Source organism: Melanostigma gelatinosum, assembly GCF_949748355.1.
Source record: "Melanostigma gelatinosum genome assembly, chromosome: 20".
NCBI lineage: Eukaryota > Metazoa > Chordata > Actinopteri > Perciformes > Zoarcidae > Melanostigma > Melanostigma gelatinosum.
Window position 1 is genome coordinate 9148265 of NC_136653.1, and position 15547 is coordinate 9163811.

At 46.1% G+C, this 15547-nt stretch overlaps 1 protein-coding gene across 2 annotated transcripts in view; it reads right to left on the reverse strand.

Moving 5' to 3' along the window:
• The window catches only part of mpp7a (MAGUK p55 scaffold protein 7a), a 58399-nt gene that overhangs the window by 39073 nt on the left and 3779 nt on the right, over window positions 1-15547 (reverse strand). Inside the window, exon 1 of one of the 2 annotated variants that reach the window (XM_079291682.1) lies at window positions 186-256. The exons of the other annotated variant lie outside the window; for it this stretch is intronic. The gene's annotated coding sequence lies outside the window, so the exon portion shown is untranslated. Of the gene's footprint in view, window positions 1-185; window positions 257-15547 lie in introns of those variants that run through there. 2 annotated transcript variants of the gene reach the window in all.

Sequence of the window (15547 nt, forward strand, 5' to 3'; positions counted from 1 at the left end):
ATATCGTTATCGAGATACAAAATGGGTACACTGTCTTCCCTTTTGCATGTTCTTGCGTGCTCACACAAAAGGTCAACAGAGGCGGCACAAAGCACACAATCTCCCAGTACACGAAAACAGGCTCCTAAATAACCGTTTAGAAAAGAGCTCGACGTGAGCGAGACAGACGAAGAGAGGTGTGCTACCGCGTGGTTTTTCTTTGATGGGAAAACTCTGTTCTTCTACTTCGGGCCCCGTTGGGGAGCTTCAGCTCTTGGGGTATTGGTATGGGGTAGCTGTGAAGACAGATTGGATGTAAAATCAATTTGTATCTCAGCTACTCTACATCATATTGGCTTTGAGGAACCGCAAAGTGCAAAGTCAGGCAGAAGTAGATAGAGTTACAGCCACATGCACACAACCCTACATGACACAATCGTAAGGGTGTAATTGCTGTGGTAGCGGCGAACATTCATTTACACGCGGGCACACGGTGGAACTAGATTTCAATGGGCTGTGTATAATTGCAGTGTATTAAACGGTGGTGGAGAGGAATGTTCATCCGCATGACATTTTGAAACTGAAAGACATAAGAAAGTCCTCCTGATGCCAGCTTTTTCTGTTTCTTCTGTGGAAAAACACATCGTCGAATAATGTCTTTCTCCTGGCTCGGCGCGGCACTGCCAAGATGTCACCACGTCGATTCCTATTAAGCGTGAGGCGCGTGACAGGCCTGCGTTTTCCAGGCGCGTGCCATGCGACTTCTCGTTAATAGCCGTTGGCTTTACGAGGGATTGGGGCCACTTAAAGGAGGAGGAGGATGGGTAATAAGGATGAACCGTAGTGTATTCATAAAACTCCTAAAAAAAAAAGCATATGGAAACAGATTAGGGGAGCAAATGCGGTTGGAGGTTGACAGTGAAATGGGAATAGTCTGCTCTCTCGTCTTGCTCTCAGGTAGGATTTTTTTTATTGACTGGTCAGGATCAGAACTATTGCCACGTGTTGCTCGTAAGCGGTCCAGTGTTTCCACATAAAACACAGCCGCTCATGTGTACGTACATGTGTGTTGTTACGCGAATGTGTGTTCAGGTCAACCTGTCTTTCCAGACGCATGAAGTCATTCTCGCGCCTTTCAGACGGCCCGCAACGCCACAACTGGCTGGAACATTTCATTGAGATCTGTGTAATTTACAAGAGAAATGAACCGATGTTTCAGGAACTCTGGGCTCACCGATATGGAAGAATATGAGTCAGGGCACAAGGTGAGAGACTGCAAGTCTCTCGTGTGTTAGATATTTAGTAATACTACAATGAATGTCTGGCGGATGTGTCAAACTGGCTTTAAGGCTTTACAACTGTGCTGTTCCATACATGCAACCAAAATAATGTAGAAAATGACCACAATTTAAAGTCACTTTGTCCTTACAGTATTCCTGTTACCACAGAGACACCTGTTCCCAGATAACAAAAGACGTTCCACAGATTTAAGAGATCTGATACGACCGAACAAAGAAGAGGCTACGCTAACGCAGGTCATGAAGACAACCGGGACAAAAAATAAATGGAAACAAAAGCTGTGCGGTGGGGGGGGACTTACCGGGATACTTTCTTCCTGCAACACAAACAGCAGCTTCTGGCACTGCCACTACACTATCACAGAGCAACTCACACTAAAGCCTCCCGTGCACGATGAAACCCGCCCACCAGGTGTGTCGGCTCAACCTGAACAGACCTGAAACTCAAGTTTATTTTCCTGCCTGAGGGCTCACGGTGCTCCACCTTTCCTTCCGTTTCTTTTCAGACCTCACAATACAACTCCATTGTAACCAGAAAGAAAGTATTTGTCCTTCCCAGTTAAAATAAAATAAACAAAGAGTATTAAAAGGCTCTTTTAAAAGTGTTGCGTCTGTTTGACCAGACATGATTTCCACGGCATTGGCTCTTGACGCCATTTCTGATCATCCTATACAACAATAAACTTGTTGCACAGTACCTTCACTGATGACAATGTCCTTCCAGAAAAGTCCATACATGGTGGGAACTCTGCTAAACACAAATTAGACCGAACTAAAAGGAATTCAATCTATAATTCTTTATTCATCTTATTAGTTTCACAGAATAACACTCAAACCACCTACAATGTTACTCACTGCACAGTGCAGTCTCCTTTCAACATGCAACGACAACAGGTGGCCACAAGAGGGAGCAGTTGGCTCACTAAACATCTCCAGACCACACATTGTGGGGGGGAGAGAAACTATTATAGAAAGTTGCAGAGTGTGTAATTCTGCATGCTTGCTTTCTTGTGTGTGCGTTTGTGTGTCTGACTGTGTGAGTTTGTCTCCGTCCTCACCATGACCTCCAATGTGTCTCAGGGTGCCAGTAAAGACCAGTAATCTCATCCCACTGGCTGCCAGGGCCCCATTGATCACTAAAAGAAAAGGAGGGGCCCCGCAGACACACACAGACACACACACACACACACACACACACACACACACACACACACACACACACACACACACACACACACACACACACACACACACACACACACACACACACACACACACACACACACACACACACACACACACACACACACACACACACACGTTTTATATTGACTATATCCCAATGCAGTCTGAGGAGTAAAAGTATTTTTGCAGCCCCTTGCTATAAGTGTTGTGCATGCTGCCTCACTGTCACGGCTTACCAGGATACTTCATAAAAACAACTGTCGTTAATGTTATTAGCAACACCTGTGCTTCTCCTGCAATGACAAGCCTAAACATCTGCTGTAAAAATAAAAAAGGCCAATAGAACTGAAAGTAATGGTACTAAACTCCCAATTTAGATTTTAAAAAAAACTATCAAAACAGTTTGATGAATACTGTAAATTACATGTCCACCTCCCAGATTATACACACACACACTAAAGAAACTACATGTCTGCATAGTAACATGGGGTTAAGTCACGGTCATTTGAATGAGTTACCTTGGGTTCTGAAAACCAGAGCGATGACTCGTAAAAATACTGAACGCATAATGTAAAAAAATAAATACAAACCTCAACCACTTCCTCCTCTTTGTCCCCCTCCCATCCCTGCCCCTCTGGTTCCCATGCACACACACACAGCAGCTCTTTGTCTCTCCCTGACCCATTAACAGCGAGGGGAGAGAGACCACGGACGCCGCTCACACATTCCACACAGTCTCTGTCACACACGCACGCACGCACGCACGCCGCCGAATTTGTTCATGACCAATTCAATTAATCCTAGACATGAAATGGCAGAATTAATTGTCCCGCGACAGATGGACAGAAAGACAAGAGGACAGATGGGGTGGGGGCTTTTTGGTGGGGCGGGGGAGCAGAGGGGCGAAACACACTTTGCCTAATCAAAAAAAAAAAAAAATCATTGATGTGAGTGTTCACTGCTTTACTTTAGGCCCCGTGGGACCCAACGTGCCGGAGTGAAATGGTATGTATTTATGGGGAGGGAGAGGCCGGTGCGTTAATCCTCTAGAGCACATGTGTCAAACTCAAGGCCCGCGGGCCGAATCCGGCACGCCACGTCATTTTATGTGGCCCGCGAATCCGCCAGCAAAAAAAGGAGAAAAATAATTAAAAGTTAGACTTGAAAATAAAAGTATCCCCATGGTCGAAATTATGAGATAGAAAGTTGAAATTATGAGATAGCATGTTGTCTGTGTACCGACATTAAAACTATCACAACAGGTGGACAAGAGAGGCAACAGCGGGAAAGTGGAAATAAGCCCCATTAACGGATGCATAATTGATAGAGTAGGTCAAAAGGATTGGAGGGGGGGGAGGAGGAGAAAGGATGAGCGATAAGAGAATTTCAGGTGGGGAAAAGTAGATAAAAGAGAGACACACAGACACACAGAGAGAGAGAGCGAGCGACAGAGAGAAAAAAAACTAAGCGGTGGAGAAATCACTTTGTCCCATCAGTCTATTTGTAAACTGCACAACCTCACCACACTAAAGCTGCATGGCCCACATCTGGACAAAAATAACTCACAGTATCAACAAGCCTCTGTGTTCAAATCGTAGACTTGAGGGACGGATCCGCTCACGTGAGGGCAACTCCCGAGCCCGAGGCAGCAGGTTAGAGTAGAGAGTATCACACCAGCTAACATTAGCTTGAGGCAGATACAGCTTCATGTTGTAGATTACCAGGGAGAGTGTACCTTTAAGGAGGAGTCACTGCTGCATGTCTTCCCCTGGTTTTCCTGTCTCTCTCTTTTTCTCTATCAAAATAAAGCAGAAACGCCCGAAACAATAATACAAAAAACTGAACTTTTCCTGATTTGACAAAAGTAAATAAATATGTAAAATATCTGTGTTTTCTGACAGTTTTTGATACAGATATATGTAGAGCCCTTCCCCCGAGGTCTCCTGTGTCACCAGCTGGGCTAAACAGGGACAAGGGGAGAGTTGATGGGGGCTCAGATGGCAGAGCTAGAACCCCAGGACAGCTGGAGCGTAAAGGTGAAGAGGGCCCGGTTAGGTTACATCAATGAAGACCCAAATAAACATGCTATTGCGCTCAGGAGATGGAAAGATAAACACTCCGGTGACAACTTGAGACATGAGCAAGTAACGCGGCCCCTCGTCTACTCATTCTGAATCATGCTTCAATATCTTCTCATCTAATCAGGGGTCTTGTCAGTGATCTGCAATATTCTGTCTGATTGCAAAAAAGCTTATGTGAAGACAATCGTGTATTGTAAAAACAGACATCAGTCTGCATCTGTCCCCGTCATTCTGTCTCGTGGCTCACCTGGCCCTCTTTTGTCCTTTTGTGTTTTCACTGCTTTTGAATGACAACGATTAAGCTGGAAAAAGAGCCACTCCTACAGCGCTCACAGCAAGCACAGGGGGCTCCGAAAGAACAGCCAGACCCGGTACCGAGGTAACAGCCAGACCCGGTACCGAGAGAACAGCCAGACCCGGTACCGAGAGAACAGCCAGACCCGGTACCGAGAGAACAGCCAGACCCGGTACCGAGAGGGAGCGACAGCCCGTCCTGCATCGTTTTGGCTCTTGGAAAAATACAAGACGGGAGCCACCGCTCCCGCTGCGACACAGAAACATAACTTGTAGCAGCTGCTAATCCCGGTGCTAAGCTGCTTATGATAGAAAACAAACAATTATTAGATGCCACCCAGCTGGTGGTGTGTGTGTGTGTGGCATCCTTTTTTCTTTTTTTATACCAGAGACTAGATTCCAGAGCGATAAATAGTCACCCTGCAGCGAGATCGTGTCTAAAACTGTCAAGAAACTGGTTTTCAGAGGCAGCTCAGTCAGATCACTGCTTTGCTTCACTCTACAATCGTTGTATAATTTGTACATGGAAGAAAAACATTTGTGAAAAACAAGTAGGAAAAGGATGTAATCATGCAGCCACATTTGTGGTTTTCTCATGGAAAGTGGATTTACACACAAACAAACAAACAAAGGAAGAAAAAGCAAAAACAGAACAGAAGCCACATTAGTCATCCAGTAATGAAATCCTGACTTAAGAATTCCAAACCACTGGACATTTTTTATTTGGGAGGGGGGGGAGCACGCCACAAGTTGTGTAAAGGTGTGGAAATATCTCGAATAATTGGGAGTTTGGTTTCATTCCGGCTCAGTGTGAGTCTTTACCGCGTTTAGCTGTCGTTTACCGTGTGTCACACTGGGAGGCGGAGCTTACGCACTGTGTGGGCGGAGCAGAGGGACGGCGCTCGGCAGTCCGCTGGCTGCTCTGGTTCAACGATGTCGGGCCGTAAAGAAACAGGCTGAAATTCAACATGGTGCTGTTAACCGTGGCGGGAAGATACAGCGACTTAAAGCAAGTAAGAGCACAAGAGCTGTGAGTGAGGAGGTCTGCTAGCCGCTAGGCTAATTCATGCGGCGTAAAATGCCAAAGCCAATCAGTGCCCCGTCTAATGGGAAAACCTTATTTGTGTGCATCACATACAGTGTTGTTTTTGTAAACTTGTGACTTTATCGTTGTATTCAGCAACAGACGAGCTGTTAACAGAAAACAAACATGTCCGCCATGAGGCGGCGGTCAATGCCTTATTATTACCCAACCAGATGGAGAAAGTCTGACAGAGCCGACGGGGAAAGGTCGCTCAAGCTGCTCCCGTGGGTGCAACGTTCAACTGTCAGCGCAGTGCCAGGCCGGAACCAGAGAGACAGACGGGACTTTACCGATCCATTTCTGCCCATGTGCAAACATAAATGATTATTTATTTATTTTATATATATATATATATATATATATATATATATATATATATATATATATATATATATATATATATAGCGCACACACAGACGGGCAGCATGACCTTGAGGACTGCAAATTGCAAAAATCCACGACACAGCATTTTCCACAGCAGAGCGGGGATTGGAAGGGTCATCATAGCCGTCCCCCTGGGACAGTGACAGCAGCCGCAACGTGTCGTGCAGAGTGTCGGGCGATCAGCGCCTCCCAAATTACCGACCGTGTGTGTGTCTATGTGTGCATGGGGGTTTCAAGCCTTCAGTCTTAACAAATCATCTTCACTCTGACATCGCTCAGACCCTCACAGCAGCCGCTACAAAGTCATTAAACTCTGTGCAAAGAAGGAACTCAGACAGGATGAACTCGAGGCGATGCCAACCGTGCTGCGGCTAACTCTGCCACTTGCGCGTTCTTAATCTTGGTTTTTTGAAAGGAAGGGGGGGGGGGGGGGGGGGGTCCGGTGGTGAAACTTGACGAGTCCCAGGTTATCTCCCTCCAATTAAAAAAAGATTGACGAGGGGGTCGGTCTGTGTAGCAGGTTCTCTGCTACCCGGTGGGTCTGGGGAGCACAATGATGCCAGCACACGGTGGAATGACGGTTTCAATTGTTCTTTATTGTTTTAAACCCTAACGGGCCTGGCCGGGTGCTCTCCTGCCTCGCCTCCGAGCACACGCCGCAGGAGCTTTCCGTCCTGTCCGTCCCTCGCCTCAGTCTCTACTGTGGGATTAAATACAGCCGTGAGTGAGACAATCAGGATCCCTTCCAGCTGCGCCTAATTAAGTCCCTTACCGGCACCGTTCCCCGAACCACTCCCACACTCCGCCCCCTCCACAGCTGAGCCACCCACGCCCACCACCACAGTCTGTTTTTCGAGCCGGGTTGCAGGGTGAAGATGAAGATGATGGGCTTGATGGCGGTGCTTTCAGTCTGTATGGGTGTGTGTGGTTAAGATTAGATAAGTGTGAAGGAGGAACTCTAGATACTCGGGGTGGGGCTTGACCTGAGCCTGTCGGAGCAAGAACACGCGGCTACAACGTGATCCGAACATCTCATTTGGCTTCTACGACATGTTTGATTCTGAGATCGGGCAAGAGGCGTCGGTTAACGCTGCGATGAAAATGAATTGCTAATCTTTTTTGGGGAAGCAGAGTCACATAGCTCAGGTCACGGCGTGTAAAAACAGGCCCGTGTGCAGCAGGTTGTAATAGCCACAAAAATGCCGTGTTATTATATTAGGACGGCACACAACAATTACTTTCCCTCCTAATGCTTTGGTCAATAACCGTTGCAAAGTTTCCCAGAGTTCAAGAGGATGTCCTCAAATGTCTGTCCAAAAGATATTTAGTTTACTGTGATTTAAAAACAGACGTAACTTTCCGAAATTGACAATCAAAGTACGCGAGGTATGAGCTTCCACATCGAGCTCTTTCTTCGTGTGTTTAAAAGAGACCTCGAATAATTTCGGTGCGAAAAAGCACTGAGTGACCTCATCTTGCCCTTCTCTACGACGTCAGCGTGGCCATCAGTTTTAGCCATCTTGCAGCCATCTTCTCCTTCAGACAGACGACACTTCAAACAAAGTCCGACAAATATATTTTGACCGCGACTCAGATGTTAGTGTGAGGGGCATTTCATTCTTGAATCCGCCAAGATAAAATCCTAATTACTACGATAAATCTACGAGCAGAACTGGGCTCTTGAAGGAGAGTTTGTAGTTACTACCACTCTGGCCCACCTAGAGCAGGGATTCCCAAAGTGTGCCTCTAGGGGGTGCGCAAGAGGAAAAATATAATGGTGGCCTAATGGTGTAATAATTAATATTAAATATAATTTTCACAAAGTAAAAACATGAATGGAACAGACTGTCTCATGTTTGTCGTTCTGGTGTTGACGATGATATGTCCCTTGAGGGTTGCCGTAGCGAAGGCGCAACCCCCGCCTCTGGCTAAAGGAGAAAACAATAATAAAGAGAATAGCCGTGGGCTGATACAAGATGTCTAATCTCCCGACTCCAGTTACTACTGTATGATAAGTGCCCTTAAACAGGAACCCAAGACGCTCGGTTACATGAATTATAAAAATTCCCCTTGTAAGATTTAAATTAAAAACGTACAATTTAATAAATAAATGCACTTCAGCTCCTGCCGCCAGACTGTCTTTTACGTACACTAGCTAGCCTAGCTTGTGCAGCTAACAGCTAACTTCATTCAGATATGCTAAACTGGCTGAAATCGGGGAAACTGTCAGGTGGGACATCTGAAGCTATCAGTCATGAAAGAGGAGACGCACACAGCGAGAGAGAGCGATCGGAGGCGAGAGGAACGGAGAGGTGCGTTGGGGAGAGACCGGGAGAAGAAATCGAGCCGGAGTCAGAGAAAGATGAGACGGAGGAGACCGAAAAGGAGGAAGGGATAGCACAGACAAATCGGCCCATCGCGGAGTCAATGTGAAAAAAGAGGAAACGAGAGTGCATCAGACTGGGGGAAAAAAGAGGAAATATGATGAAAATGATCTGTGTCTGCAGATTCCCCAAAGCCACAGTGCGTGGTGTGCAGTGAGGTTTTGGCTTACATCTGTCTGAAGCCCTCTTATTTACATCGCCACCTGAACACCAAGCATGCCAGCAAGTCAAAAGCCCCTTACATTTTATATATAGAAATTGGAGGAGTTACAAAACAGCCCAAAACAACTGCAGTCTCATTCTATGTATGGTTAATTGTAAATTAAATGTGATGCAATCTGCCTCTGAGCCTGTGCGTGTGTGCTCGCCATCCTGATTGCTCTTTAAAAGTGACGCCTTGTGTAACTGAAAGTTATTGAAACTTTGTTGCAGTGTTTCAGGGCGTTTTCACACCTTCAGTTCGTTTGCTTTGTTCTGATTCAGGGATTAATATGATACAATGTTGCAGTTGCTCCTTTGTTCGGTTTGTGTTCACACTGCAACATTTAACAGCGGTCTAAATATTGTAAACAAATGCCACGCGCGAGCAAACTGTTCTCTCATTGGTCCGATTTCTATGGCTATAAATAGACTCGGTTGCTTCTTTTTTTAAGGTGTGGGGGATTGGGGGTGCGTGAACCCGGTCGGGATGTAGAAGGGGGTGCGCGGCCTAAAAGGTTTGGGAACCGCTGACCTAGAGCAAACAAAACATTGCTCGCGTGTTTCCTCATAAGCCTTTCTTTCCTTGCGTTTCGCGCCAATTTCACTCGCTGCTGGTAATCGTGCACCCCTGAGAACGAGAGCAAAAAACGAAGGGGCGAGCTGTTACACGCCACTATCCGTCGAGACTGTGAGAAAGTGGGAAGACAGACCAACCGAGAGGTGTTTGCACACAGATCGGCTGAGGTCGACGTACGGTAAAGCAGCTCAACCGCTTTCTGCTGCTGGGAAAGTGCGTGTGTGTTGATGTCACCTGAGGCAGGGAATGGAGAGAAGAGAACAGGAAGATCCAGCATGGAAAATAGCTCTCTCTCTGTCTCTCATGATTGCATCAGAGGGCCTCCTCCTTTATCTCTTGGTTAGCTTTCACCAATTAACACATTCCTCCACCCTCCGCTACGCAGGACTCTGACATGCAAGACCGATAACTGGAAACGGGAGTGTGTGTAACTCCCCCACGAACATTTTCACTCTGGTTGCTAAGAAGAGCAGAGTAGGCAGGAGGCATTAAAAGAACAATGCCTCGATTGAGTGTCTCAGCGGGCGCCCCCAAACTCTAAATGTGACTCACCTCATTTAAATATCACCGGTCTAACAATGCACTGAAAAGGGGCCGTCGAGAGAGCTTACATGGCGGGGCAAATGTGTCACTCACGTGAATAGATTACAGCTTCGGGTACCCTCCCTTGTCTCCTCCATCAGATGCCTGAGCTGACGGCCAATTGCCGGCCAATAAAGATCCCGATATCATCTTCGGTTTCCACCCTTTAGAGGCTTCAGAAGGTTAAGTTGCAACGGTTAGGGGGTTGAGCTCTGTGGAGAAGCTCGGTGGGACGTTTGCTGCTGTGTCACTGTTTTTTCTGATTCTCGTATTACTGAAACCACTTTTGGGCCCGACTGGGAAATCTAGTGACTCTGCACAAATCAGGAGGGAACCTCCTGGTTCGTGAACTCTGCTGGATGCCAAGTAAACAACTCTTTCTGACGGGAGCTGAAGAGAAGAGAGGACGCTGATCGAGACCAAACAAACACATCGGGTACCAAGACACTTCACACAAACTTATTCCCCAGATCTCCCAAGTTCAAAAGGGAGTAGCCATCTCTGTAACACACTGTCACTTTTTAGTTTTTTTTAAGATAACATATCTTGTGGATAGCCTCATCATTTGGCTGAAAGAGCTCAGATAACTCTCAGTGAGTCAGTGGAGGAGTACCTGCTGTCCCGAGATACTGCCAGTGCTGAGAAATGAACTTCACCATCCCAAAAAAAAAAAAAGAGATGTCAATATGGAGTGGAAACCGCTCAAAACCTACCGTTACAATAAACACAGAGCATAAAGGATGCCACTGAGCAAACTGACCTTTACCACACGCGCTGTGTAAATACACCCAGGTGTGCCACACACACACACACACACACACACACACACACACACACACACACACACACACACACACACACACACACACACACACACACACACACACACACACACACACACACACACACACACACACACACACACACACACACACACACACGGCATTTCTGTCCCGGTTGCTTAGACACATTTGTTTGTTGAGAACTTCTCTGTGTTCCCCTTTCAATCCTGTCGAAGGCTAGAGATGGCGAAACTTACCGGTAGATACTCAGTGTTGTTGTATCAGAAGTGGTGTCGAGTCTTCTAGGATTGTCCAAACCGGTCCTATCTATGATCTAAAGTTTTTAAATTATGCTTTTGAACACTTTGAACCCAACAGGAGCTTCATGCATGAGGCATCATATATAATCCAAACTGCTAAACCACAAGATTTCTGTGTGAAACATCTGCCTCAGCCTTGGGTAGGATGAACATACAGCACATGGAATAACAAAGAAACTAATCCCGTAGTATCGAGCTATGATCTGATCGCTTCTTTGACACAAGCAGGTGGGTCCAGATAAAGCACCGTTTGCTCTGAAGATGACCTGGAAATCGGACATGGTCACCATGTCTCACACTGGTTCTTCCTCTGCAGGCAAAAAGCATGCCGGCAGTTTGGATTATATAGTGAGGATTAATCCAGGTAGATTGAAATCTAGACGGTTGGTAATCATTTTCAAGTTAAAAACAACCTTGACAAAAACCTATCAGGGCTTTAAGACAGTGGTTCTCCCCAGTCAGCCACATGTGGCCCAAGCCTCTGTACATTTCTATTCCCAGCACTGCAGAAGCCGATCTCACTGTTTATTAGTTTCCTCCCTCTGGCCCCCAAGTTGTGCTGCTCAGCAAAAATCAGCTGCTGCGGTGTTTCTCCGGAATGAAATGATTCACCGAGTCGGGATGTGAGAGTCGAGAGGAGCCACCGCCGAGTCGGCCAACACCAGAAAACGGTTTGAAACCGGTTCACTTGATCTAAAGGATTTGTGAAGCTTTCTTTTAAAGGTTTAGGTCGTATATATTGGTGTTCCTGTTGGGAAACTCCCTTACAGTAACACAAAATGTATGTTTCACGAAGTTACACTTTTCACTACATGGTTGGTTGGTTTTGGGATCCGTGAGATGTTCAGAGTATCTGATGCTGTGGGACTACTTCTCTCTGGTAAAGGTAACATAGGCCCCCTAGGCTTAGACATACCTTGGGATTTATACACACTTTTCCAGTAATTATTCAAGAATAATTTATGAATAAATCAGATAAAGAGAGAAGTTTCTTTCAACGCTTTCTTTTTCAACTCTCAAAAACAGTCAAGGAAAAATCTAGATAATTTGAATTAATGAGTTAATTAATGCTTAACGTGCACACTGCTTCCTTATCTTGTGGTGAACAGTGGAGAAATACACATTCAGAGGTTATTATCTCCAAAATGAAATTATAACTTGACATTTGCTGGCCGAGGCCTAAAAGAATGCAGGACTGGAAGCTAGCTAGCTTTAACTAGCTCCCCTCCTGCCCATTTCAACACTGATTTAAATAGGCTGCACGAGTGTGGAACCACATGGGTGAAGTACTATTATTTCACATACTGATCGGGCAGGATGTACAGATCAGGTAGTAAGTGACACGTGTTGTTGTTGTTCCTGTGTAGCATGAGCTGATAAATGATATGATAAAATCGGTGCAAAGAATGCATACTCGCCGATAACCGATCCAGCATTTTAGGCTGTATCAGAGGTATTTACGATGCTGGTTTTGGAACAACTCTAGTCCTTCCTCAGGTGGATGGTCGGGGAGATTTTGGATCTTTAACTCCAGTTCCACCCTGTAAAGAAGCAGTCCGTTCCACAGTGGCCCACTGGCACACAATACCCCTCTGTTCACCAGATGCAAAATGGTCCAGTCATCACCCTCCATGCCACCAACCCCATCCCCCCACCCCCGTCTTTTCTCTCTGTTTCTGTCCTTCCCCGACCATGACAGAAGCTGCTGATGGTCGGTCAGATTAGCATCCAGCCGCTGAAGGGACGACTTCAAAAACGTGACAGAGAAAGAGCCGCTTTGTCTCGACGACCCCGGAAGTTAAGGGAGGAAACTGTGTGGACAGAAAAAAAATAAAAGCACTACAAGGGCCGTAATAATGAGCCTTCTGTCGTTACCATCCACTACTCAACTGCACTCGCTCTAGAAACACTTTAGAAATCAAGACGAGCCATCGCGTCACATGTGCTGCAGGTTTTCAGTTAACATACAAACTACATACAAACAAACTCTCTGACCCACTACTAACCTCAACTCCACCCTGTGGCGCCCATTTATTCAAACTCCATTCAAATCTAAACTGACTCGACAGACTGCACGATGACCCGGTCACCATCACCGCGCGGAGACTAATCTACTCCTACACCTACACACACACACACACACACACACACCCTCTGTTATCAAGGCCCACCATCCAAAGCAAACTATAAATATCACACTTTCATTTCACGAGAGCCAAAAAACCTCCGCTCAACGGCGTTTCCATAAGGCTACTTAGCAATTAGTGGTGAGCTGAGGGATGAGTTCGCCGAGAGGCCCATCCTCTGATATAAGGGCACCATATGATCGGCAGCAGAGAATGATACGCCTCTTAAATAAAAGGGCAAATCCCAAATTACATCTGTGACAACGTTAGGCTCAAATTATCGCAGCTACTACCTTGTAGTAGTCCTTAAAAACTGACTAGCTCCGCCCACGTAACTTTTAGGGACTTACCGAACGTCATTTGTTTACGTACGAGGCTTCTATTGAGCTTTTCAAATGAAGCTTTGAATGTCTGTTGTCATATTATATGACTTCATCACCCTAAAAAGGATTTTTCGTAATTTTTACATAAATGCTCATTTATGGGGCCGACAGGTGTCCTTTGAGCTCGGCGAGCAAACTGATTTTTGACAGCAGTGAATATGCGGTTTCTGAAAGGCTAAACGCCAACGAATATGGATTGAAGCAGAATATTTAGTTTGATAAAAATATGTTAAAATATTATACTCATTCACTTGGTGGTTGTGTTCCTTAATTAGCTTGTGCTTCTTTTATTCCAGATATATTTTGTAATTTTTCTAAATTTGAAATACGTGTTATTTTAAATGAGTGAATATCCACCACATCTGACTAAACCAGATTACTCTCGTCACCTGTAATGTGACTAAAAGGCCTCGCGTTACCACTGAATTACTTAAGATACTAAACTCTGTCTGTTAGTGGATGTGTAAGTAATGCCTAACGTGCAATGTTTAACAACATAACTTGACCCGACTACATCACACAGAGTCCCATTGGTTTAGACGGCTCACAATGCTACCCCCTTGTCTGCCGCCGTGCAGATTGAATAGTTTTAAATCACGTGGGCCGAGCCATCAGAGAGTGAAGATTGCATCGTTAACGGTTCTAATGGGCTCTTGTGAAGGGGTATTCACAGTCAAATTGCTGTAATTGCACTCAATGGGCAACGAGGGAATAGGCAGAGAGTGGGCCAAGTGTAATGAAGAAGAATGAATGCCTGTCCCGACACACACACACACACACACACACACACACACACACACACACACACACACACACACACACACACACACACACACACACACACACACACACACACACACACACACCTTTTTGGCGATCAAACATTTACGTGTTGTGGGCAGAGATGTTAACAGGCAAACGAAAATTCAGCCTCGCGGGGCCTGTAGCCAGAAGGCGGTGGCAGGAGACACGGCAACAAGTGTGCAGCGCTACAGCTGACACTACTTGAGACGACGCCGCCGCCGCCGCACACACACACACACACACAAAAGGGGGATTTAGCCCATAGTTGCCGTCTGGAGTCCCTGCCAACTAAGAGCAAAACAGGCAGCTAAAGAAAAACCCTCTTGGGCTAATCAGCAGTATTCTGAAGAACTCTCCACCCACCGTCACAAGGAACCCAGCATACCTTTTTATTCAGCCCCCCCCCCCCCCCCCCATCTCATCTCATCGAATCAATGCCTAAACTGCAGCGAGGTCAAGGGTGGAATCGACGAGGCAGGAAGTGACGCATGGTTCGGCATTAGATTTACACGGAAAATATGACTGCAGCTAGGAAGCCAAGAGGAGTCATGCGGTGAAGGTTAGGATCCTTTACCGGAGGGTTAGGCTAGGTTCGTATGGTACAAATACGCAAAACAACATCCGAGGATTAAGCTTTTCTGAATGTTACATTTCATGTGACCTCACCACTCTACAACGTGTGACCATTAGACGCTTACAAGATCACTGCGTTTTAATTACCTCTGAGCGAATAGTGGCTTGTACAGCACGGTCAGGTTACCATCACTGTCATCTTTAGAAAGCAAGGCGGGAAGGAGAACATCGGTCACAGGACCGTACGGTAACAGAGCTCTAAATATCACAACACAAGCTACATGAATACTGCAGCCTCATGGTCCATCAATACAGCACCGGATAGCCATCGCTGACAGGCGACATAGATCCGACGGGAGAAACTCGGGAGCCGTGCTATATACTGCCTCCCAGTCCTCTGCTGCGATTTACCCGGACAGAGCCTCAGGCAAGCGCACGCTTCGGCTTATTTTTGGTTTTTGCGTTCACTCTGGGTGTGCTGAATTATTCACGGGGCAGCCATAAGGGGAA